Source organism: Patagioenas fasciata, chromosome 2, assembly GCF_037038585.1.
Source record: "Patagioenas fasciata isolate bPatFas1 chromosome 2, bPatFas1.hap1, whole genome shotgun sequence".
NCBI lineage: Eukaryota > Metazoa > Chordata > Aves > Columbiformes > Columbidae > Patagioenas > Patagioenas fasciata.
The window spans coordinates 98,155,894-98,181,059 of NC_092521.1; the positions used below are offsets into that span (position 1 = coordinate 98,155,894).

Consider the following 25,166-nt stretch of genomic DNA (forward strand, 5'->3'; position numbering starts at 1 on the left):
AAGTGTGGTGCCCAAAACTGGAGACAGTTCTCTAGCTGAGGCCATATTCGTGCTGAGCAGAAGGAACAGATAGCTATGTACAGAAGCAACAAATTTTCTTTCCATTTCCTCTACTGCTTTCTAAAATCAATATTTTCAATGTTTCCAGAAAACTCCAGTGCTCTGTCATACATTCCTTCCTCAAAAGCCACTCTGAAGCTTCAATATATCTGGGTTTTGTGTGCATTAAAACACTATGCACATACCCTTTCTGTGTGCCCCTGGATGCACAGGGCTACAAACACTTCAGGAGTGATGTTGATGTGTGTAATTATTATACATGTCACTCCTCTCCCTGACAGATTGTTCCTTGGCTTTCTGGTACCTCATCCCATACAAAATCCACTCTGTGTACAGCCTGAAGCAGGCTGGGTCCAGGTCACTCTTAAAAAATAGTTGTCTGTCTGTACTGTTCTGAGCTTGTTGTTATTGTTGCATTTTGCTTCCATGTAACCTCAGCCAATGATACCTCATGGATAGTTCATTTTTCTAACTTTTGAAAGTTAGACTTTTGATATATGCTAGACCAAACTTCATAGGATACTCATAGGATTTTTGACTGATATAATCCATTGATCTGTAGAATATGTATTTCCTGATAATTTTAAACTCAATACTGATAGAGTTCAGATTTTTCAAAGGAATCCAGGGTTTGGTTTTACTGTAACCTAACGTGTTACTTCCACTGGTAGGAGGGCAAGAAAAAGGCATCTTGGTGACACACAACATCACCTCTATGCATGTCTATTAATCTTCACCTTTAATCTAAGATCAGGGTATATAGTACCGAAAATCTCAGCAGTGTCTGTTTTAAGATTTGACTATGTGGGGGAGGAATGGATGGAGATAAACCAGAGGTAGAAGGCAATTTGAGTGAAAGCAACCATGAAACAACAGAAGTGCTGTTCTGAGGAAAGAAAGGAGTGAAAGGAGCACAAAGAGGGTAATGAACGCCAAAAAGCAGACGTTGACAAGCCTGGGAAACAGGTAAATGTGTGTCTTCTGGGAAGATAATCCTGAAGATAAATGGACTGTCAGCTACTGAAACTGCTGGTAACAAAAGCAGAATGGTAAGCTATCTGGATGTGAAAGAAAAAGGAAACCAATCAGGAGAGCAGCATCCAAATGCACCAGGAGCCAAGACCTGGAAATCAAAGGGACTTATGTGGTAGGTAGAAAGAGGGACTTATAACTGGCAGTGATTACAATATAGCAGCATAAACATCCTGGGGTGCAATCAGAAAAAAATCACATGCAAAAACAATCAGGAAAAATCTAAAACGTCAGCTTTCTATAAATAGACAGAGGAAAATATACATCTTTAATTTAATGAAAAGAAGTACAAATAGCAGATGAGGCATAATGGCTGGAAAAGTCAACATTTTCTTTGCTTCAGTTGTGTGAAGAAAGTATCTGGTTAAAATCAATTAAAACTTAGAGAAGCTGAATGTATTCAGTTCAGCAGAATAAGGTGAAGAAGACATTAACTTCAGAGTTCTCAGAGGTCTGGAAATAAACCAGGATGATTTCTATCTCTAAAAAGGTGGGGAAAGGAGAGCCTGAAAATGTTTAACTAGGTTGCCTAACACTGAGGCCTAGAAAGTTACCTGAACAAATTATTTAATACTCCTTCTTGTAAGTATCAAGAAAATTTAAAATGTTAAGAAGTCAGCCAACATGGGTTTGTCATGAGCAAATCATGTTGAACCAGTATAATTCTCTTATCTGATGGAACAGTCATCCAGATGGGTGAGGAGAAAGCAGTGAATGTGGCATATCTTGATTTGGGCAAGATTTTGGGGACTGTCTTATAAGGAGGTAGTGAAGCATGGTACAGGAGAAATAGACATGTTGTTGGGTCTGTAAGTATCTCTATTCAGAGAGAAGTGACCTCTGCCACACTGCTGGAGTCTTAGTGGACTCCTTCAGATGTTTCTTCTCAATCCATATATCTAGTTATGCCACTAGTTCATAGGTGTATGAACAAACTGTAAGCCTAAAGATAATGATATGACCTCAGGTAACACAGGTCTTGCTCTACTCTGGTCTCAGGTTGTTGGTAGTATGGTTACTGTCATTAAAAAAAAGGGTACTTCTCATTCTCATAGGAAGTGGGAGAGAAGTATTCCTTTTAACTCTGCAATGCTAAGTCCTCAGTGGAGGAGCGTGCAGTTCTTGTAACCACATTTTAAGAAAGACAGAGGCAAAAGATGGCAATAAGACAGGGCTCACAAGGCAAGATAAGGCTCAGAAAATACTGTCTGAGAGGTGAAAGTCCTTTCAGTCCAGGGAAATGAAGGAAACACAGCATCGATGGATTGTGTGTGTGAAAAGTTTCAAGAGTGTAATAAAGGTCAGTTGGTGTCTGTGTGCCCTTAGAGCAAGAAGAAACCCACTGTGCTGGTGGCAGAGAAGACCCAGCAGAGAGAGTCCATGGTCCCTGTGTTTCTATGGTCCCTGCTCACCATAAAGTATTCCCAGCTATTCTCCTGGGGGAGGTTTTGCAGCCCTGGAGGTACTTGTCAGGCTGGTACCACGGCATCAGTGGTATGCAAAGTGATGTGGCATTGCTGCACAGCAACAAAGTCAGGAAAGCACACTCTGCACATTGCATATAAAAATTAGAAAACCCTTCTGTATGAAATGATTCCTGCCATGTTCATGGTCAGCTCTACGGCTCTTATCACTGGGCTTTTTGAAGGAGAGCACATTTCCTCTGTCTCATGCAGGAAGGAGCTCATTATTCCTTATTAATTAGGTCTTCAGTTACTAATCTGTTATGTACCTTTCCAGCAACTGTTTACAGATAAGTGTTGTAGGATCTAATTGATGGAGGATAATTAGCTCCTCCCTAATTAGACTGAAGTGTGCTTCTTTTCACTCTGTGGATGATCGCTTATGAATGAAAGGCCACAAATGGAAAGCTCAAGATGTGCAATGTGTCAGGAACTAATTTGCTTAAACTATTTTTGAAAGCTTATTCAATTAATATCCAAATAGTAGGCTTATGCATGAGTGTGTGGAGCTGACTTCAGTTGTTGACAGGTATGTGGTTGCTGCAGGCTTGGGAGTTAACGTCATGCTCTGTTACTGTAGGCTGCGCGGGCATCGTGAGCAGCAGGTCCACAAGCATCAGCAAGGATGATACAGCATCTGGAAATAAAACAAAACCTTCTGGAATTTTTGTTTGCAGCTTCATCATCTTACACAATTGTCTCAAAACTGAAAAAGGAAGAGTTCAAAGCAGCCTATAGCCAAGTTTTGGCAAACTTTGGGGTGCCTTTTTTTTTTTTTTTCTTTTTTTAATACCTAGCCTCTGAAACTCGCAGAAGTGTCTTATTGCCAGAGAACAGGTATTCAGCATCCTTTGGAAACCAGATGCTTATATTCAAGAGGGCGCCAAAATTACTAGCTATTGTATGGGGATATAGCGGAAGATTTGGCGAGGAGGTTAGTTAAATGTAAATACGCTGAAGTGACTTGCACCTGTCTGTAGAAAAAGCACACACATCACACTAATTGTCTTACTGACCTTGTGTGCTTGATGAGTAGAACCTCTGTGTTAGATAACACAGGCCTGTGAGAAGCTCTAGGCACCTTATCACTATGTCTGAGATTCCTGCTTTGTTGTGAGAAAGAGTGAGAGGCTGCGCCTGCCTGAAGCCTTGGAATACAGGGGAGCTCAGCAGGCCCAGCGATCTTCCAGCAGGGCTGAACTGACCAGCGCCTGTGTCCCTGCTGGTGTCACCTGTGCCTGGGAGCTCAGGTGTGGCTTCGGAGATCCCCCAGTAGAGAGGTAACTAAAATAAAACTTGCTCTTTGCAAATGCATTCGTGGCCTCTGGCTCTTCTTGCGATGTGCCTGCGTATGTGCACACACTATTTTCCAAAGAGCTTTTCTACAAAGACTCTAGATGTTTCTTTCTGTAACACAGCTATGAGTTATTGTCATAATTGGTCTCAGTTAGAACACTTCTTTTCAAAATGTGACCATTTTTCCCCATGACTGCCTATGGTCTCCTGGCTGCAAAAAGAATACTTGGGAGTCACTGAGCTACCTTCTGTGGGTGGATATTCACTGTGTAATACAAGTGCCAAGATTTGAAATATGTGCTGATGTATCTTTAAACTTGTAAGGGAAGATGTGGAACTTATATAATTAAAAATTATGTGGATTCATGACACAGCCTGAACTGCTGTGGAGGCAGATACACTTTTGTATGGATGACACTGATGTCAGGCATTTGACCAGAAGTCTACTGTTCAAGAGCTCACAGAAGTTAATAGAAAGCATCTCATTGACTTTCCGTGTACTTTGAATGAGATGACACAGCTAGAAATCCCAAGGGAGAGTAAGTAAATAGGCCTTTACTCCTGGTTGTGAAGAAAGTATTGAAATTGCATTCCTTAAGGATTTGAAACCCCAGAAAACAAGAACATAAATTCTGTTCGTTGTTTGCGTGTGTGTGGTGTTTTTTTTCTCCCTCCCCAAAGAGATTGAACATCAGTTTAATGATTTGGGAAGTTATGTTCTGCTGCAGTGCTGCTGACCTAACATACTGAGACAGACATGGGGGTAGCAGAGAAGACATGGATGAGGTTAGGATTACCTGCAAATTTCTAATATTCGCTGAGACTGGAGAATTGCTTCAGTGGCAGTAGCTATGTTCCCTAGAAACCTGATACTGTTAATCAGCAAAGAAAGATTTCACTGTTTCATTATGTGCTGCAGCTGAAACTCAAGGAAATTACTTGTGTCTCATTATCAGATAAAGTTAAGATGCCAGTATGAAAGAAATCTCTTTTTCACACTCAGGTTGAGAGTAATTTATTTTTGCTAGCTTAGATTTTAAAAATAGAGAGCCAGCACAGGAGAATACAATAGAACTGCACAAAATCTGGATACCACAGATCTGCTTTGATACAATAACACTTTCCAGCCTCTCTTTTATCTTTATAACCATTCCTAGGTATGGTGGGAAGAGATTAGAGTGGCAAGCCAAAGCAGCGTGTCTGTCCACTGTGAGGCACTCACCCCACTCCATTATTCTGTGGAGCCTGCAGCTGTAAAAGGGGCTGGTACCATCACCAGGACCTGATGCTACCCAGAGTACCTGGGGGACAAAACAATGCTTGGGGGACAGAGTGTAACTGTGCAAATCCCTTTAGGAAAGCAGGAGCAGACTCTGCATCTTCATCTGGTCCACACTTTTCCCTTGTGAGGAGCGACCCTGCACACCTTTCCAGGTGCAGGGTACTTCTCCCTGGCATCGGCACCATGCCTGGGGCTGGAGCCTGGGCTCTGTCCATCCTCTGTGCTCCCCATGGAAAGGAACACCTGGGACAGCCTGCTCATTACCTCTGGGACCCAGCCGGTCCCTGAGCACCCCCTTGCCCTGCTGTCTGGAGGGAGGCTGGGGAAAGAAGTGCGCTCCCAGTAGAGGTGGTGCTGGGCTGCAAATAGCTTTTGAGCAGGATGGGTTGTGTGAATGTGTCTCAGTGCTGCAGAAACCATGTCTCTGAGATTGTCTACGCTAAAAAAAACCAACAAACCAAACTTGCTGTCAGTCCTCTGGGTGCTTTGTCCTGGGAAATCTTGCTGTAATGAAAGCCAAGCTGAAGGGCTTGGTTATGTTCTGGACAATGGTTGGTTTCCAGTGAGGTTTTGATGTCAAAGTTCAAATGTTTTTCTTGCAAAACACAACACTGACTAGGTTATGTTAGTTACAAGATGTAAGCTTACAGAAACAGGATAAGTTATCAGGGATGACAGCATGAATGTCCCTTCTCTCTCGTGCCATTAGAGAGAGATGCAGCTCCCAGCTCAGCTACCTGAGCTCAGAGCAGGGCAGAAACAAAGAAGCTCAGCCGGGTTCTTGTTTTCCTTCTAAATAACTTGGCAAAACCTCTAGAAGCCTCAGTGGTGAAATATAAAACCTTCTTGTCCCCTTGATTCCTCAGCCACATCTGAGCAAGGCTACGTGACTTTCTGAAGTGAGCTGAAATATGCTAATTGGGAAGTGCCATGAACTGCGCTCTGCTGCTCTTTGCCAATGTCCTTTTTTTCCCTTCCTGAGCTGGGAGTGTGCAGGGACTCGTTTTACAGCCCAGAGGAAGGCTGGAGTGTCAGCATTGATTAAAATGAGAGGAACATGAGGTCTTCGTTGCTGGAAGTCTTTGGGCATCAGTGTTGCCCCAAGCACAAAGTCACCCAGACTTTAAGACAGAGAAAACACTTTGGATGTGTATTGTAGTAGGTGCAGGACTTATTGCTTTCTCTTGGTCAGTGATAATTATGCAAATTGGTCCGCTTTTTCTACATCAGATAGATTTGATGTAATGACCAAAGCCAAAAGTTGAGGTCTTAAAGGTTATTCCACTTAGGAGAAAAGGCTGATAGAGAACTTGGTTGCCTCTGAAGTCAGACTGTACCTCCCATCTACAAGGTTGTATTATTGTGAACTCAGGAGCAATCAAACAACTAGGAGGCTGTATCTTTATTCAAAATCCCGATCTCCTTTAGCATGTTCCCTAGCTAAAAACACTGTTCTCCATCACTCCCATGGGCTGTGTACTGTAACATGTGAAAGTCCTTCCTCCTTCTGCACCTGAACCAGCTTTTCTCCAAATCTCTCTGTAATCCTCGTGCTTTGAAACAGAGCTGAGCTCTACCCCTTTTAACTGAGAGCTCTTTAATTTTTAAGACATCTTATTTGCCTTGTTTTAGGAGGATAGGCATCCTCAGTTTTCCTCTTCCAGTTATCTATAAGGAGTTAGATCTTGCACTTTCCAAAAAATGTGAATGATAATATCAGATATAGTAATGATATATGTCAGATAACTCTTAATTTTTGGTAGCTTTGGTGAACTGCTCTAGCTATAGGAATTGTGCATGCATATTTGGATATATTACTTAAATTTTCAGCCTTCTTTTCCTAGTGGGAAGGATGTCTGAAATGTCAGCATACAGTTATGACTGCTCCAGAGAACCTAACTCTTAGTCAGGTACCTTCTGGCTTTTCAGGTGCAACATTACCAGTCTCTCCTAAGCTGAGTGCTCCTGTCTTTTTAATAGGGAATAGAACAAGATTAACCCAAAACATTTCAGCTGCAGCAAGTTTGGATATTTGAGACACTTCTCCAGCACTGTTGCAAGCAAAGGTCCTGCATCCCTGGCCATGCTCCACAGGTTCCTCACCCTCCTGAGCCTGGAGGCAGCTCACAACATGCAGAGGAGCAAAAATGAGTCAGTGCTGTGGACACCTCTGCATGCTCCAGGAAGTCTGTGCCTTCAACTCATTGCTGTGCCTTAAAGGCAACCTGGCACATGAATGAATAACAATCCACACGAACTGAGGAAACAAACCGCAAAAGCAGCTTTTGAGCAGAAAGGTTGCTCCTTTCTCTAACTCCAGTATATAACTATTGCCTCCCTAAGGCTTTGCTTTATTTACTTATTTTCTGCATGTGAGGTGCAAATGAAAGGCAAACTATATGGGTCGGGTGTGATGTCCTGGATAATAAACAGCTGGAAATAATTACCTGCTACCAGGAAGAAGGATGATGGATAGAAGTGAGGAACAGCTGTGTGGCATCTTCAGCTGGCTGCTGTGACGGGGGAGGGGGGAGAATGAGAAATGCCTAGAGAAATTGCTTGGAAGGGCTCTGGGGCCAAGGCAAAACGTGAGTGCTAGTAACAGGTCACACCACAGCAGCCTGCTGGTGAAACTCTTCAAGGGATGCTTCTTATTGTGAGACCTCTGTACTACCTTCTGGAAAATCTAATATTAGCCTTGGCTGCCAGCAAGACAGATATTTTCCTAACAGGCTGTGGGAAGCTGCTGCTCCACTATTTCTACTCTGGGACCATGAGTAGGGGTGCCCCCCTGTCTTTTGGAGTGGTATGAATTAGGAGGAGAAAGGGGCAGCAGGTCTGCAGCCAGCCTGAGTCCTTGTGTAGGAGCAGGGATGCTCAAGCCCTCACTCTCGAGGAAAACAGCCAAACTCGCACATTGTGGGCTCTTATACTGCTGGGACAGTTCCTATAGCTGACAGCTTCTCCCTGTGGCTACTTTCTACAGCTGGGTTTAGGAGGGGGGGATGGCTGTCACCAAAATGCATGAGAATCTCCTTCATAGCCAGGAGGCCAGCAAAGAGCCCAGGAAACTGTTCCCCTTAAATAGTTAAATGGCTGCCTCTTGACAAGCACAATGTCACATTGAATTTGAAACAGGGAACTTTTTATATTTTCCCCCTGATTGTGCTGGCACCTGGCAGATGCCTATTTACCACAGGCATCAATACACATAGTAATCAAAGGAAATCAGAGGCACAGATTAGCAACAGCTGCAAGTCATTAGTGGCAGCCATGGGAAAGCACAGCTCTGCACCCAACTTCGAAATAACCAATATGAGTATTTCAGAGCACGAGGGTAACCGCAGGGCACTCTGCAAACACCAGAGAAAGCAAACAATTGCCTCGCTTGTCTCTTGAGATGGCTTCCTTCTCCCAAAGGCAGTGCCATGTTATCGATGAATCAATCATGTTTTATTGGCCTATTGAACATTAACTCTTTGGGAGGCTGAATTTCACGGACCAGGAGTTGCCAGAGCTGGAGAAGGGGCTCTCCACCTGAGCAAATTTTATAGTGATTATTTCCCCTGGACTGTTTGCTACTCTGGTTGCTGGTGTCTTCGACAGTGTCTTGACACAAATGAGGGCTTGGGATCTCTGAGACTTAATGCTCCTTTTACAGTAAGTTTTATTTGAGCTAGTGAAGAGCAAATGCTGACCAAGAGACTATTTGTGTATCTGATTTCTTTAATCAATTCATTTTGAACCAGAATAGAGTCCACATCTTATTTAAAAACTTGGTGCTGACTGAAATTTCCATTGCAGATTTAGGCAGCTTGAATTTCTATTTTGATCAGTCTCCGGAAAAGCCGATTTTACTTCAAAGCCTCTCTGACTCCTGCAGGAGCAGGAAGCTGCTGCCCTATTAATAGAGAGAGCAGAATTCAGCATCGCTGAGGTGCAGCATCTCCCTAGTAGTCCTTACATGCCTGACTGTACCTGTCATCCATTCATCCTTCCTTGGCAAGGCTGTCACCATCGTAAGTGCAGCCCCCACTGTTTGTGTGGTCTTTGTGGTCCACAGCAAGTGTTTTCCAATGCTGCATGCCTTGCGCCTGCTGGACTGCAAGCCCATCCCTGCCTTGTGTTTGTCCAGCTCTTGGACGCCTCCAGGAGGAGGTGGGCATGTGTGAGGGGGTTGGCAGTGAGAAGATGGACAAATGCTGATCTTCACTAGTTCAAAGTACCCCTTGAGCTTCTCCTGCCTTTCTCAAGGAGAGGAATAAGAAGAAAAGGGTTGGGAGAAAGGAGTGTAGTTGCAGAGGCTGGAGAAATGGCAAGTTGTGGGGAGAGAAAAAGACCTTTCCAGAGAAGCTGTCTCCCATGGTCAGCCTGACACTTGTAGCCCCTGGATTTTCTCCCAGTCCCAAAACCTTCAGTTACTCTCAGCTCCCCACCTGCATCTTCTGACACAGACCTTATTTCTTATCTGCACAGTCAGACTTGACTAATGAGTGAGGTTTAGTCAGATCCAGCTTCCTCCAAACTCCTTCCTCCTGTGTTCTCTCCACTGTTATTGTAAAAGTTGAATTTGGTTTTCCCAGGGATAGTAGACAAAATTTACATGGAGGTAAAAGTGAAATTCAGTCTTCTATCCTAAGGCCTTTTAAGCTGGCTCTGTAAAAAAAAAAAAAAAAAAAAAAAAAAAATATATATATATATATATAGAATATGCAAACAGAACATTCAAGGTAACAAAGGAAAGGATTATTTTTAAAGTGAGCAATCTCAAAAGACAAAGCACATTGCAAGTGCTTGCGTCTCCTAGTGTTATGATGAAAGCAAGAAGAGGCTAGAGGAATGTTAGTTCTGCTACTCTTTCAGTCCCACAGCTGTTCCCATTTGTAAACTAATGATTTTAGGATCACAAGAGTAGTGAGCAAGACTTGTCTTTGTGGGGAAACCTTCAATGTTGTTAGCTGCATAAAGTAGGGTGAGTTTCTGTGTGCTAAGTAAGGGAAGCAGGATGTTTTTGGGAAAATTCCTAGGTAAGTGATTGTTTTTAAAGGAATTTTCAGTTTGCTCTTAGGTTTGCAAAATGGAGTAGTAGAGTGCCTTCTTCATTCTTATTTCACCTAAAAATTGTAAAGAAATGTAATTTTCTGAACTTTTTTTTTTCTTCAGTAAGAGATCTTGTTTTCTGTGTGTCTTTGCTTTCTGTCTTCAACTTGGGTGTTTAAGTGCTTTGCTTGCCAAGGTACCAATCACACTGATTTTTGTTCTAGTATTTTCAAATAAGCCTTTTCTCCTTAATGTAGTCTCACTGGCTGGCACTAAAAATGCCTGTGCTGTACTCATTTGTGGTGCTTAGGTGATCTAGGCTCTTCTGTCTTTGCAATTCCTTCTGCATCATGTTCCAGCTAGATGTCCTCATTCAGACACATGGAGAGATCAGTAGATGACAATTTGTACCTGCACTGTGAGTAGGACTCTGTTGTCAAAACTGGCAAATAGTCATATAACTGTTATGTCTTCAGGGAAATTAACTTCCTATATTCCTTATATTACTTTTTTCCCCCCCTCTTTTTTTTCTTCCACTTATAACTGCCAAGCTCATGTTGAAAGGACAGAATCAATGCTGGTGTAAACAGGAAGTCTAAGGGAAGGCCAACAAAATTGTGAGTGTGCTAGTAGACTTGCTCATGAGATGAGATCTAAAGAGGTCAGTATATTCAATGTATCAGAAACAGACTGAGGCATACTTGACCACTGCATGTAAGTACCTGTATATGAAGGAGGGAGACACCTTTTCCAGAAAAATTTTTCTGTGGAAGAACTGGCAGGGTTGTATGAATTTAATCTCGATAACAGAGATGATGTTCCAGGTATTTGAATAGTGCAAACAGAGGAGCAGCTCAGCAGAGGAAAACTTCACTTACAGCTTTAAAAGGAAAAAAAAAAAACAAACACAGCATGTGGCTTTTTTTTTAAGGATAAGTTTGTGAGTAGACATAGTGACACTTTTTCATACAAGGGTCCCTTCATTCATTGCCATCTTTGCGGATCTTCGGGGAAGAAGGATTTCTTTTGATGGCGTGTCAGTGCTGTGATTTCTGTTGAGGCACAGGCTGCAGAACAGATTTCAAGCTTCAATCTTTCTTGCCAGGAAGGGTTTCTCACTGTTTGGGGAACTGGTAGGACTTGTTCTCTTGTTTGTTTAGCTCCTTTTTTTTTTTTTTTATCTTATAATTTTTCTGTGAAATGCCCTTGTAAGCAGAGCCATCCTTAGGGGCAGAGCCCTGGATGGGGGTTCTGTACTCTGGAGATGTGGCAGATTGCATACTGCTCAGAGTGAAAATGATGTATGGGGTCAAGTGGTGAAGATCTTAAGGCTTTTTTCTTTTTAGTTTTTCCTTTCTTTGCGGTATAGGTCATGAATTACCTTTTCAGTCACCCAAATATTGAATTGCCTCTTCCAGTTGTATCTCAGCTGTTTGATTTCCAGCCATCACAGGGCTGTGGAGTTCGGTAATGCCACCAGCCTTTCCGATGCTTTGTTTGGGTTGCATCAGCAGTGATGTAGGCTCTTGGATTAATTTTTCAAAAATTCAAAACTGGTGCTTTGTGGGTGATGTACAACATCCTAGCATAAGTAGAATGAAGTGGTCTGTCAGACCACTATTCCTATCGGCACTCAAGCCAGTGTCACATATGGAATGTGAATCCTATGTTAAAGTCCATACTTTCCTTATATCAGATTCTGTGTAAAATGTAGAGCTGAATACTAAATTTTGTAACAAGGTGCTACAAGTACTGCTGGTAGTTTGTCTGTGCTTGGAAAAACAGGCAACTCCTATAGGTTGTGTACATATCATAGATACAGGGCCCGCAGAGAGACGGGGCTGTGAAAATGGTAAGATGACTCTTAGTCTTTCTTCTGTAATCAATGATTTTTATGCTGGAACAAAGTTACTCAGTGTTTTCAGCTTTTTAAATTTTGAGTCTGCACAAATGAGTAGATGAAAAGAGTAATGCGTACACGCTTGATAAGCCCTTGAAGGAAATGAAGACCTGGATTTGTGCTGAGTGATTTTGATTGGTTTCTCCTTAAAAATATAAGGCTAAAGTTCACCATTGTAATTCTAAATTTTTTTTTTTTTTTTTTTTCATGTTAGCAGCCAGGCAAAAGGGTACACAATGTTTTGATTGCTTTATTCTCTGTTGTGCTTTCAGAGCTACCTGAAGGACTTGATTGTAGATCAGTTAGCTGCAAAATGAAACCCATCATAAAGCATTGAGACTGAGACTGATCTGCTTGTATAAGGTCCGTTGCACATGGGTCGCTAACTTGCATCTCGAAAAGAGATCGACAGGGAGTGGTGGTCCTCACCCAACCTGGCTGGCAAGGGCAGCCAGAGCTGTGCTTGGTCAGTGACCTTGCTTCAGGGACTGCAGAGGAAACTTGGGTTTCTAAGTTTAGTTGCTGTGAATAATGTCCAAGTTGGATGCCTGAAACTGCTCTAAGAGGGTGCTATGAATGCCCGTCTTTATGCAGCACTGGCATCTCTGTTCAGGAGGGCCTTGAATGGAGCATCTATACTGATTTAACTGCCTTTCACATCTGTTGGAGGGTGTATGTGTGTACCCTTTCAGGTCAAGAAAAATTATTTTGTAGAAACCTAGCTGTTAAAATGACTAGCTGCTCAGGATTAAAATCCAGAATGATTCAATTTTCAACTCCTGACAAGGATCTCTATGTTTCCACAAGTACAAATACTCAGGAATCACTATCTTGTTCCTTCCAGGGAGTTGTAGTGTCTTTCACAAATCACATTTTTTTTCTCTTTAAAATAAAGCCCTGGGGTGCTTTGCAAGATGCTCTCGGTTCTGATTCACCATGTGAGTGTGTTTGTATGTGCAGGGGAATGAGGCTGTGTTGCATGTAGCCCTAGAGGCCTCATTAAATTGTGATGTGTGGTGTCACATTTCAAACCCACAGTTCTTGCTGTCCCTGGTTTAAAACTTGATGCAAATGATGAGTAACGACGGTACAGAAGCTGTCTTGACAAATAATCGCTACAAAACAATGGCTGAAATGATTTGAAACATCCGCTTGTTTTATGTCCTTGGGTTTTTCAGTTGCTCAACTCCAAGACCATTGTACTTGAACTGTCAGAGGTGCGTCGCACGCTTTTTTCCCCGTCCAAAATACAAAACGTCAGAACCTCGTAAGCACTTTGGAAAATGTTCTTGATGACTAACGTGTTACTGGCTGGATATGTTTGGTCATGTCTTTACACTCATTTGTGTTTCCTCAGGAAATATATTAGTGCTGTTCTGATGAAGGTCAGCATCTGTTTGTACTCATTTAACTAAAAGAAATGTATTGAGAAGGTCAGCAGCTCTCTTAGACCTGAGAGAATAATTAGCAATGAATTATTCTACTGTGCAATTGTGTTTTTTTCCCTATTTGTTAACTATCTGCAGCCAACTTCTAAAATGTGTCAGCACTAAGAGAATTATTCACAAATCACTACTCGACAAATAGTTTGAAAGGGTGCTGGCAGGTGGTACAAAGGTGGCATGTTCCCTGCCTGGAGGAAGGCCAGCAGGGTCGTGCCGTGGTAGAGGATGGGCAGGACAGACGGTATTGGGCCAGCCTTGGTGCAGAGCAAAGCCTCATCTTGGCCCCACACAGTTACCATTCCTTTCCACTCCAAGGTACACTCTTGATACTGCCCAAAATCCCCAGGCTGGCAGCAGCAGACTAGTCCTGAGGTTTTGGAGAAATCAATTTGCTGTTTGTTAGTTCACAATAAATAATTTTAAATGATGTGTGTTAGTACCAAGAAAAAATGACCAGCAAAATGAAACAAGTTGTCTCTGTGGCAGGAAGCAGTTGTCCTTATTTCACAAGGCTCAGTCTCAATATGTAAGGCTAAATCTGTGGAAGTCCGTGGCTATGTTAATGTGCATTTTGAAACTCTGAGTGAAAACTATACCTGAAGTTATCAGTCTGCTGACTTGGCCAGTTCTCTCTGCGCTTTTTTTTTTTTTTTTTTTGGATGTTGGTCACTCAGTACAGTTGTGACTTTTTATTAGTCTGGTCAAATATGTTCTGTATGTACTTCTCCTTCAACCCCTTTGGTGCTGAGACAAAGCATACACATGAAGAAGATGCAAGAACAATGTAGACAATGTGCTTGTGGTGTTTCGGTGAATGGCTGACTCAGTTGAAATGTAGGATTTCCACCACAAAGTGTTAAATTATCTCATCCACTTCGAACATGTAGACAATTGGTGTGAAAGGGAACTTTAAGAAGTATCTGTCTACATTGAGTTCAGGTCCAGGTCTGTCCCCTGTTAAAATGTTAACATAAAACAGAAACGTTAACAACTGATCTGTGTATTCGGCATACAACTCTTTAAAAACAGCTTGCTTCTCATTGTTTCAGTGACTTTACTCCTCTGAGATATTGCTACAATATCAAAACCAAGAGGTTTTTTGGGAAGAAATTGAACACTTCTGTATGTCAGAATTACTATTGTTATTATGAAATAGTATGTTTTCTGCTTAATGGGACTTTCATGCAGTGTCTTTGTGGTTGTTTTTAAGCTTCCGATTTTGTGTGTGACCGGATAGAGTAGCTTGTTAACTTTTGCTGTTCTCATGTGTGTCCTTTTTCTAGGAGTTTCTGAGAGTGTTGCCATGAGAGGAACTTTCTATAGAAGTAAAATTTAAGCCTGGCCCTACCTAGACTAGACTTTAAACTTCAGGGGCATAACTCAAGGAGGACAAGGGTGTAATGTTAATGAAATAAGCTCAAGTACTGGCAATCAAGTTAATTTGTTGGGATATGTTTGATCAAGTATTACACTGGCTAGTAAATAACCCTCCACCTGCACTGATTTCTTTTAGATTTTGTTTGCATAGTTTATGCTTAAGTGGATTTCAGAATAATCTTGATGTGAAGAGGCTGCCAGAGGACAAGAACAGTGTTTCCTCATTGGTTTACTCTTTCCACAGCTTGGAGAATCACAGCTAATTGATACTGTTTCCATTTTAATTACACATAATTTTTCTGTTTTGCTACCCAGGGAACCAGGAGAAGAAAACAATACTCTGTCTACATACAAATCTTCCAATCAACAATTTAAAACCTTTATGTTCCCAAATTTGTTCTTTTTATTTCAAAATGAAAATGTACATGCTTGGGCAGGTCCTCACAAATTTTCATTGAGCGGTGATACTGCCACTGAAGTTCAGACCTGTAATTTAGTGCAAGAAGCTTGCTCCTCCTTCTCTCCCTCCCTTTCCCTGTGTGCTGGGGTTCAGAGTTGATGTTCAGGGCTGATGTCAGCATTTCCAGTTCCCATGGTTTTGGGAAGAAGTGTCCCACAAACAGAAGACACTGTGGTCCATGTACCTCTTGTGCTTCACCTGAGTCCTTTTACATGCTGTCCTGCTCCACTTTCAGCCCTGTGCAGGAAGGGCTGTATTTATGCTTTGGTAAAGGCTGTGATACAGGCACGTGGGATGTTGCATTGCTTGCTCTGGTTGCATGAAAGATGCTGTGGGAAATAATGAATATGGACATAGGACAGAATGGGGAAAGTCAGCAGCTTCAGGAACGTGGGAATCGATACTTCAAGGCAGAAGCCAGTGGGAGTTTTCCTGTGGACTTCAGTGGAGCTCTTGGGTAGAGAAGACTTTCTTATTTGGAGTGAGGAGTTGCTGGGCCAGGAGTGTGCACAGGAGAGATGCCCTCTACACCTCCTGCCTCAGTTAGCAGAGGAGTCAGCAGAAACCTATGTAAAAAAGTGGCTCCTGGAGGGAGTAGGAAAGTGGGAAGGCTGAGAAGTATTTTTAGTTGAGAACTGTCCATATTTCCATGCCTGATGACAAAGCCTGCCTGCTCCAGTTTGGAAAAGTAAATATTGGCTGTGGGGATGGTGCTCCTGATGTGCTAAATCTCCTTTCCTAATGTTGGTGGGCTCAACCTGGACCTCAGGCTCATGTTTGGTTAATCTGGAGGTGTCAGAGGGTAGGAAAGCAGTGCTGCTTTGGTGCCTTGCCATGCCTTTTCTGATCAGCCAGGCATCAGCTATGGTCCCTGAGCAAAACCAGGCAGTTTGTGCTCCAAGAAAGCCTCACTGACTGAACTGCAGCTTTATGATGAAGAACAACTGAAGGCTGTGATCCTATAATGTGACAAAAATACCAAGGTTATGAAAGAAACCATTATACAATCTCAGCTGTGCTTTTCCTTTCACATGCGCAACTTTTTCAGCACAAGCATAGCAGTCAAGCCTGGTTGTTTGGAAGAAGGATGGTATCCCCTGGCACGTTAGCACTCAGAGGTGACAAGCCACTACTCAGAGTAAGCCCTGGGTGGTGTGGGTCAGCTTGACACAGTGGAGCCTTGCTGTGTGGGACCTTCCCACCTCCCATAGCCAAGACGCCCTTTTGCCCTGCGGTCTGTAGTATCTCTCATCTCTCTTCTTTCCTTCCCCTTCTGTTCTAAATTTTTGCGAATCCATCTCTTTGTACCAAAGCTTGTGACTAATGCAGCAACTCCTATTAGGTCAAAATAGCTGAAATCATATGGCAATTACATATGCATGCTCAAATGCACGCATAAGGTTTTTTTCCCTCCCTTCCTCCCCTGTGCCCCCCTTTTCTCATCTCTGGAACAAAACATTCCCTCACTGCTTGGAGAGCTGGAGCAGCTGCCCAGCTGGCAGGAGCAGAGTTGTTAATGCTGTCAGTGAAAGGATGAGTCACATTGCAAAAGTTATTTAAGAGGGTCAACCTTCTTGTCTCCTTTCCCCTCCAGCCACCGATCCTTTCGAGTTCATCAAATGCTGGAGGTCTGCATTGGCTGCTGCCCGCAGAGAGCACAATGAAGGCTTTTCAGTGCAAGAAGGCTCCTGATGGGAGTCACAAAAACAACTGGTCCTGTGCTTGACTGATCTGTTGGTCTCCTGAAAAAAGCTTCTGCCTGTCTTGGAAGCATGTGACACTAGCTCCAAGGGTGACTTTTTTTTTTTTTCCTAAAGTTGATTAGATGGGACTTAACAGTGTGTAAGGGGAAATGCGAAGTAAAAGGCATAAGGATAACAAAAAAATCATGACACATTTAACTTACTTTTGGTTCTTATTTATTTATTTATTTATTTTTTTTTAGAAGGAGGTCACCAAAAAACTGTCTTCTTCCTAGGAAAATCATGCTTCTCTAAGCTCTCTGGGGGATGCTCAGCTCCTCCAAGAACCCTCTCTAGCTAAGACACCTTCAATGCCATGAACTTTCTCCTCCTGAAGGTGACTAATGTTTGCTGCCTCCCCAGACTCCTGCAGGACCAGAGTGCCCCAGGAGCCAAATCTGTATGAGCCAAACTCTGCTCCCTCAGAGTTTGACAATAACTTCCTCAGTCAGCACCAGGTTTGTCACAGGGCAAACTTGGCTTGTTCATGTTCTCGACTGGGAAAAACTTTGATTTCTGAGAAGGCAGTGTTTGAGAGAAAGTGGGAGATCAAGGCTGGTATTGGTGTAGGCTTGGTAGTCTTGCTTATTAAATATCTTCTGGTGAAGACAGAATTAAGGTCTATCTATTCTGATAATTTCTTATGCTTTTAAATTATGTCTCTGAACATAGAATTGCTGAATGGCTGCCATGTCTGTTCTGGTGCTTGCTTACATCCATGCTGTGAGGGAGACTGATCTCTGTTTTTCCCCATCTGCAGAGTGTAGTCCATCGTGCTTAGAGCTGTGCTGAAGAGGCGTGGTCTTCCCTGCGTGGCCTGAACTACCTTAGGTGAGGATCTCCTCTGCAGATTTCAGGTTATTAATGCTAAAACAAAGCTGTTGCTGGGGTCATACTGATGAGATGGGACTGGAGGTTGTTGTAGCTTCTTCTGTGGTTTGCAGTGTGTAAAGTGGGCATGTGCATGACATGCATGGATCATCTGTGCATCCTTCTTCTCTCCAAGTCTATAGTGCCTATGAGAGGATGCTTAAAACTTTCCATTGCTCCTTAATGTCCATAGTACCTGCATTTTCTGATATGTGTCAGCAAGTCTGCTCTAAGTTGCTTTGACTGCTTGGAGGGCTCAGTTTCCTTGATTAAAAACAGGTTGGTCTAGAACTGATCGGATTATTTTTAAATTTAGTAGAGTGGAAAAAAAGACAAAAAAAGTATTATGAGAAGATTCAGGCATCCTTGATGATAATAGTTCTGTCTGGGCAGAAGAGGAAAACTCTGAATCGAATCTTTTGTTGCTTTTAATGCTTAAAATGTTTTGACACTTTTCAACATTCCTTTAGAAATGTTTCTTATCACTTTTTAAGTGATTTACTCATGACAGACAGGAATGCAGTCCCTTCCAGACTGTGCCACAAGCGGAGAAGCATTGGCTCACAGTACTACTGTGGCAGAGACTTCCACTGATACTCAGTTGCTTGCTCCTTTCTGACCCCCTTATGCCCTTGCTGAACAGTTAAATATAGTTGGTTAATCCTACAATTAGCTTGTTAATGATTTTTTTTTTTTTTTTCCTGGATGATCTGATGTTGATATAACAAAAAAGAAAAAAAAAAAGTCCTGATTTCTGAAAACCAAGAAAGTGTATGTGGATGTGTTTTCCTCCTTTTCTTCCCTCTCCCCACGATTTCTCTAGTGTACAAAGGTATTAATAACTCTTTAATTTTGGTAGATAACTTGAAATTCTGGCCTTGAAAAAGGCAAGTAACCTAGTTAAGTAAATTTGGATATGTCAGTGGGGAAGGATGATCTCTTGATGGTGTTTTAATTAAATATCTGGTCAAGATACTGTGTTCCTTCCCTTGCCACCCCCCAGAAAGATACCCATAAGTTGACTATGAAATATAATAGCAAGTGACTAAGTGTACTGACAGAAGAATTACAAACCCAGAACACTCATCAGCGACAAACCAGTCTTGTGTCATTTTGTGGGTGTCTAATTGGCCCGGTTTAAAATACCAAATTAAGCCTGAATATTCAGATTAGAAGACTAAAATAGCCTCTCCCAGAAGTTTATTCTGTTCTCTGATATTTTTGTCCTATTTTCAACCTTTATAGAGGTGACACATCCCTGCTCAGCGTTACTGGCTGCGCATTGTCAGTCTGGAGTACTGGTGCTCCATCTGTGAGCTCCAGCTAGCAGCAGGTACTGTAAATCATAGAGATTCATGACAAGGCTGTGAAGTTTTCTGAAGGACAAATCACAGTATCTATGTAGAAAATCACTCTATCTAGTAACCAGGAGTGGCTCTTGGGCTCTCAAAAGTTGCTGTGATAATGTTGTTGGGTGATACTTTGACTGTTGTGAAGTAAGTATATAGAAACGACATGTGCGTTCCTGTACGTTTCGCAGCTTGTCATCCCTATGCATTCACTTTCACGCTTCTGCATACGCTTGTTGCCTCAGAAGAGCTGAGCTGAAATGGAGCACGAGGCTTTTCCTGTACTCTTCTGATGTTATTTTTCTTAAATTTGGGAATGGAGAAGGTTGAATCACCCAAAAGCACATGACCCCACACTGCTGCATGCTAACAGCAACTCAGATGAGAGGGACCAAAGGATAATGGCTCCAGCGCCTAAATAGCCATGTCCTGGAGGGCTTCCAGCCTGTGATGCCACAGGCAGGTTTGCTTGGTTGTGGTGTTCTTGGGAACTCAGTTTGGCTATTTTACAGGTGGATGCAACTTGGATTAAGATGCACACCTTTTACATTTGGTTTTGCTCTTGCTAATACCATAGGTCTTGGGGGTCCTATGGGATGCCAGTGGCTGAATGATCCCAGCTGGTGGAGACTACCAACAGAAGCTTTTGGGAGTCCAAGTTCTAGAACAAGGCTTATGGTGACCATCTGGATGAAAAGGGTTAAACAAATGGACTAGCTCATCAGGATGAGCAGCCATCAGCCCAAAGTAAGTACTTGTAACTGTTGGATTTGGTGGAACAGGGTTTACAGCAGATCATTGACTGAGCTTGACTTTGCTGGATTCTATTCACAATGTGAGAGCTGCAATGCTGATGGTCAGAGTTGACCTCATGTGTTGTGGTGGGGCTGCCAATGCTGGCCTGAGTGGGAAGGATGGGGATGACTGGGGATGGGTGAGCCTTGAGACCTCTCTGTACAGCCTTTGCTCCTGCAACCCTGCTCCATCACCTTGAATTTGGATAGTGCACAGAGACATCCTTGGACTAACATGGATGTACTCCAATATCCATCTGCAGTGAACTGTGCCTGGAGAAACTGTCCTGCCATGTCCCTTGGTGCATCCTTGGGACATTTGTGTATGCCTAGCTTCATCTTCTGTGTTTCTTCCTCTTCATATGAATTTTTGAGGGAGATGAGAAACGTAACTGCAGTGGGATTTCTAAGAATAGCTTCATGTCTTTTCCCTTAACTGATAGCCTCATTCTTACTTCTTTTGGTGCCAATGTTAATGTGTCTTTTGGCTGTTTAGGGGAGTTTTTAGTCTTGCTTAGAAGAATCTCGTCCATTTTCCTTATGTGCCACTTGCTGTGCAGTGGGAAAGGGTGAAAACCTACAGTTACTGAGTATTTCACTTCAGAGGCTTTTCAGTTGACAGGTTTCTGTACCACTGAGAACCTGGGCTCAGCTCAGGGTACCACCACAGTGCAGGGGACAGCAAACATCGTGTTTCTGTGCAGTTCCTGAAGCCTGTGTTACATGGGACACTCTGTCATGAAGCATAATTTTGTTTCACAGCTTATTACAGAAACTGTGCATGAAGCCATGAGAGAAGGGCACATATGTGTGTCCACACACGCTGAATCTCCTTGACTGGACTGCGTTGCCATCCTGTGCAAGACTTTCATGCAAAATATATTTGTGTTCTTGGTGCGCCTGCTGTGGTGCTCTTGAAAACAGGAGAGAGACGTGACTACTTTAGGGCTGGCCCCACTCCAGATTTCCTGGAGGCCCATGTGTGCCCCACAGAGCGCCTTCACCATCACCGAGCACTGTTGTTAGTGCTTCTGGCATCAAAATCCAGGTGGCGACTCCTGTCTCTTCCTCCACCCTCCACCATGAAAGGGTAGGAAAGAGGGGGAGGAAAAAACCCTAACACAACGATGCATGCATTGGAGGTCGAACAGTCTCATGGATAGTGTGGGGAGAAGCACATAAATTAGAGGAGAAGCTTCCTCCTGAGGAGGAGGGGAAGCATACACCTTGGAGGCAAAACTTTCTCCTGCCAGCTCAAGCTGGGACAAACCTGCTTGCCACCTCATTACCCCAGAGAGGTTGTCTTTGGTGTTGGTGGCTTCAGCATCATGTCTGACAACAGCCATTCTCTTCAGTTTGCTGTTCCTAAAATGTACTTTAGGAAAACTGCGTTTCTGAGCCCAGTTCAGAGGAGTGTTACCACTTAGGACAGCATTTAATCACATATTGGAGTCAAACTGAGATTGAGTGGGAACTGAGTGATGCTTAAAGAGAGGGAATATACAGCTGAGACCTGGATCTCATTTGCAGGCTGCAACTGCTTTATTGCACCAAGCAAAACCTGAAGATGAGGCAGGCCTGATCCTTCTTTAGCATTAGGGGATGAATACAAGGAGTGAAAGTGGGGTTGACCACCCTGTCAAGGCAGGAGTTTGGATTTTGTTGATCCTGTGTGTCCTGCACTCCGAGGGCGTATCAATGTGGTGCAGGCAGGAGTGACCATACCTATCCAGCTTCACAGGCTTGTCCCTGGACCTCATCTTAGCTGAGGTGCTGGCTCTGGACTGCTGGACATGATGCTGGGTGGTCCCCAGACAGGGACCAGAGCTGTGGCTTTTGTTGGGGGGTTGTAGAATTGGGAGACCCACATAGGGCCTACATTTGGGCTGTCATGGGAAGGGGCAATACAAAGTAACCCCTTTTTCTTGTCGCTGTTCCCACAGAGATTTCATAGAGAGTTTATACTGTTGACTTTTTTTCCTAGTGCAGTAGGTACTTCAGGCCTCTGGGGACTATGTGTGTGTGTGACAAGGACCGAAGGAAGGCTGCGGGAAGCATGGTCTTTCCTACAGGTCCCTGCTGGGAAGCAGTCTCCGCAAGGTCTTCTTCTCTCTCTTACTAGCTCAGAGCATAAGAAATAAATGTGGCTTTGCTTTCCTACGGTTTCAGTAGCTCCAGGTAGTTTAGGGTTTATCCTATGGCAGTGATGAGGCTCTGGCTTTGCCTTTTGCGTAGGTGGGCTTTAGTGTCATAGCTTGTCTCCTAGGGCAGGGAGTTTTGAAACTATGTTTTTTTGGTTTTGGCATCTGGTATAGGAAATGTAGTGTGGTCAAAACTAGCAATTTTCTCTACAGAGAGGCAAACCCAAGAAAGCTTTCCAGCAAGCTTGTTTGCTTCTACAGATTTTTATTCTTAGTTTCAACAGGGAAGTTGAACAAAAATGAGTAAGGATCAGAGACCTCACACAACTCTGGCTGAAGAAAGCATGCAATTCCACTGCTGAAGCGGTGTTTCCTAAAATAACAGCCTCGGGAACCTCTGCAATCTGTTTCCCTGTCTCTTACCCTTTCACAAGAACTGAGAAGTCTTTCAGTATTGTGAAGCAAGGCTGCGAAATAGCAGCCAGAACAAGAGTGCCTCAGTCTCTCGCGCTCTATCTGGGGACCTATTGGGCTATTATTAGCAGGGGATACCAAATACATTTTGTAAATATTTGAAAAGCCTTGCCAAGCGGTGTTGCAAAGACACATGTTCTTTTATGAGCCCCACAATCGTTAAACTCAGGCAAAACGCAATGAAAGAGCCAGAGCAGTTCCCATGTATCATCCCATTTTGTTCTTGTCTGTGTAAGGAAATGCACTTGTAAGACTCTTGGCTTGAAGCTGAAAATCCTGCCCGTGATTCTTGGCACAGGGGTTTTCTTTGCAAGTGGAGATCAGACAGCTGGTCTCCTGAGCCCCTGGCCCAGGACGTGGTGGTCTCCTGGCACACACCTCCCGTGCTGAGGTCCGACACCTGCTCTGCGGGGTCATCCTGCTCCTCCAGCCCAACACCAGGTGCCTGTCTTTTTTTCCTGCGGGGGATTTGGGATTCCCTTATAGCCTCTTGTCCTCTTCCAGAACAGGAGTGACCCGCAGTCTCGGTTTTCATCGCTAGAGGGAGGGAAACTACACGGAATTGTCACACCCCGCCCCCGCTCCTCTCCTTTCTCTTCCTCCGTCCGTCGATCCATCTGCTCCAGGCAGGGTACCCAAGTGTTCTTCTAGCTTTTTTTTTTTTTTTTTTTTTAAAATAAGAAACAGGTAAACCCGTGGTAGGTGGGTGGTTGTTCTTCGACGAGTACGAAACCAAGGTTTGTGCACATCCTCGTAGGTTGCTGGGAGCAGGGTCTGGGAGCCGTGCTCTGGGAAGGTCTCTGTAGCCCCGGGGACTCGCTGAAGGAGGTGGGACCACCAGAGCAAGGCAGGCAGTAATTTTTTGTGGGAAGTGAAATTGAAGTGCGGTGTTGCAGAAGTCACTTCCCACCCCTGTGGTAATAAAATTGATGGGTGAGGGACTGAGTGAACTTGACACATGCCATGCGGTGAAGACACAGGCTGAACACTGTATGGTGGTGTACTTATACCCTTCTGAACTCAGGGAGGGTATGTGCATTATCTCCCCAAATATACTTTCCTTCAAAATACCTATCAACGCTTGTATATCTTCTAGCTTCATAATCTGTGCTGTGGCCAGTTTAGTGTGGCTTAACAAATAAAATAATTCAAAAAAATGCAGCTTAAGGGAAGACTATTCTCCCACTCTAATGTGTATATTTAAAAAGCTGAAGTAATGGAAAAAAAAAAGCTTTGACAAAATCAAATGATGATCGAAACTCAAACTTATAGGTATTCTTGAAGCAGTGTATCAGAGACACCCTTTTCTATTTGAAAGCGTAGTGATTTTGAAATTAATTTAAGAGAAATAAGACAACAATTTCAACCTAGGAATAGGAACATAGCCATAAAATCAACCAAACCAGCTTCTATGGGAAGTGCTAGAGAACAACTTTTCACTTTCAGAACCTGTTTTATGAAACCTGGTAGCACTTTACCAATCACCCCTAGACTTGGTTATGGAGCTGGTTAAAGTCTGTTTTCCTGATCAGAATGGAACAAACTAGCTATGGTGTTTTTAGCCTTGTTTGCTGAGGGGACCATCCATCTTTCCTGCAAGATATGTAAGGGTGAAAGCAGACACGTCAGAATGAGCTACTGGCTCTGTAAGAAAACCAAGAACTCATTTCTGTTCTAAATTTTCTTACAATGGCCATGGTCATAGCACTGTGCTGTATAGCACTGCAGGCAAAGATGTTATCATCTGTTAGGAGGCTGTTGCTCCTGAGGGTGCATTCTTGAGGGATGACAGTAGACTGATAACTTTTTCTTTCAATTTTAAATATTATTAACAAAATAAGACCAATAATTCATTGCAACATGGAAATAATGATAATTTTAAAAAGGAAGTAAAACTGGCCAAGAATGAACATGACCATAGCTTGTCTGTTGCTCAAGCCTGAACAGTGGAAAAACAGAGTAACAAATCAAAAGTGAAAAGGCCCATACATAGTAGGTATGGGTTTGGTAGTGTGTGGTGTGTGTGTGTGTGTGGTTTGTGTTTTTTTTTTTTTTTTAAGTACAGACTACTATATATTGTTGGTAACAGTAGGAAACAAATTTTTAAAAAATCCACTTTTTTTTTCTTTCTTAATGAAAAGAAGCATGAGTGGTCCAGGATTCCACCTCTGGAAAAAAACTGAAAGATGAAACCATAATGATGGCTTCTTAATTTGTGACTCAGAGGTGGTCACACTTGTAACTGTCTGCATCATTTTCAGGAGGGAAAAAGGGCAGATTAGAGTAATCTTGAACATATTTCCCCTTATCTTTTGATACTAAAAGAAATTGCATATCCACTATGTGCAAAATGTGGCTTCTGGCAGGGAAAACCACATGGAAGGACTGAAACAGCAGCAGGTCTCTGTGGAATGGGACATGGGGCTGTCGGGTTGTGCTTT

The 25,166-nt window shown here is 43.0% G+C and overlaps 1 long non-coding RNA gene across 10 annotated transcripts in view; it reads left to right on the forward strand.

Annotated features, from left to right (window-relative positions):
• LOC136098419 (uncharacterized) overlaps nt 1-25,166 on the forward strand; it is a 71,526-nt gene that overhangs the window by 14,552 nt on the left and 31,808 nt on the right. For 9 of the 10 annotated variants that reach the window (XR_011737575.1, XR_011737572.1, XR_011737574.1 and 6 more), the window contains 2 exons: nt 17,858-17,928; nt 19,894-20,063. This is a non-coding gene — a long non-coding RNA (uncharacterized lncRNA). Of the gene's footprint in view, nt 1-16,949; nt 17,148-17,857; nt 17,929-19,893; nt 20,064-25,166 lie in introns of all 10 variants that reach the window. The other variant, XR_010650938.2, reaches the window with a different exon arrangement.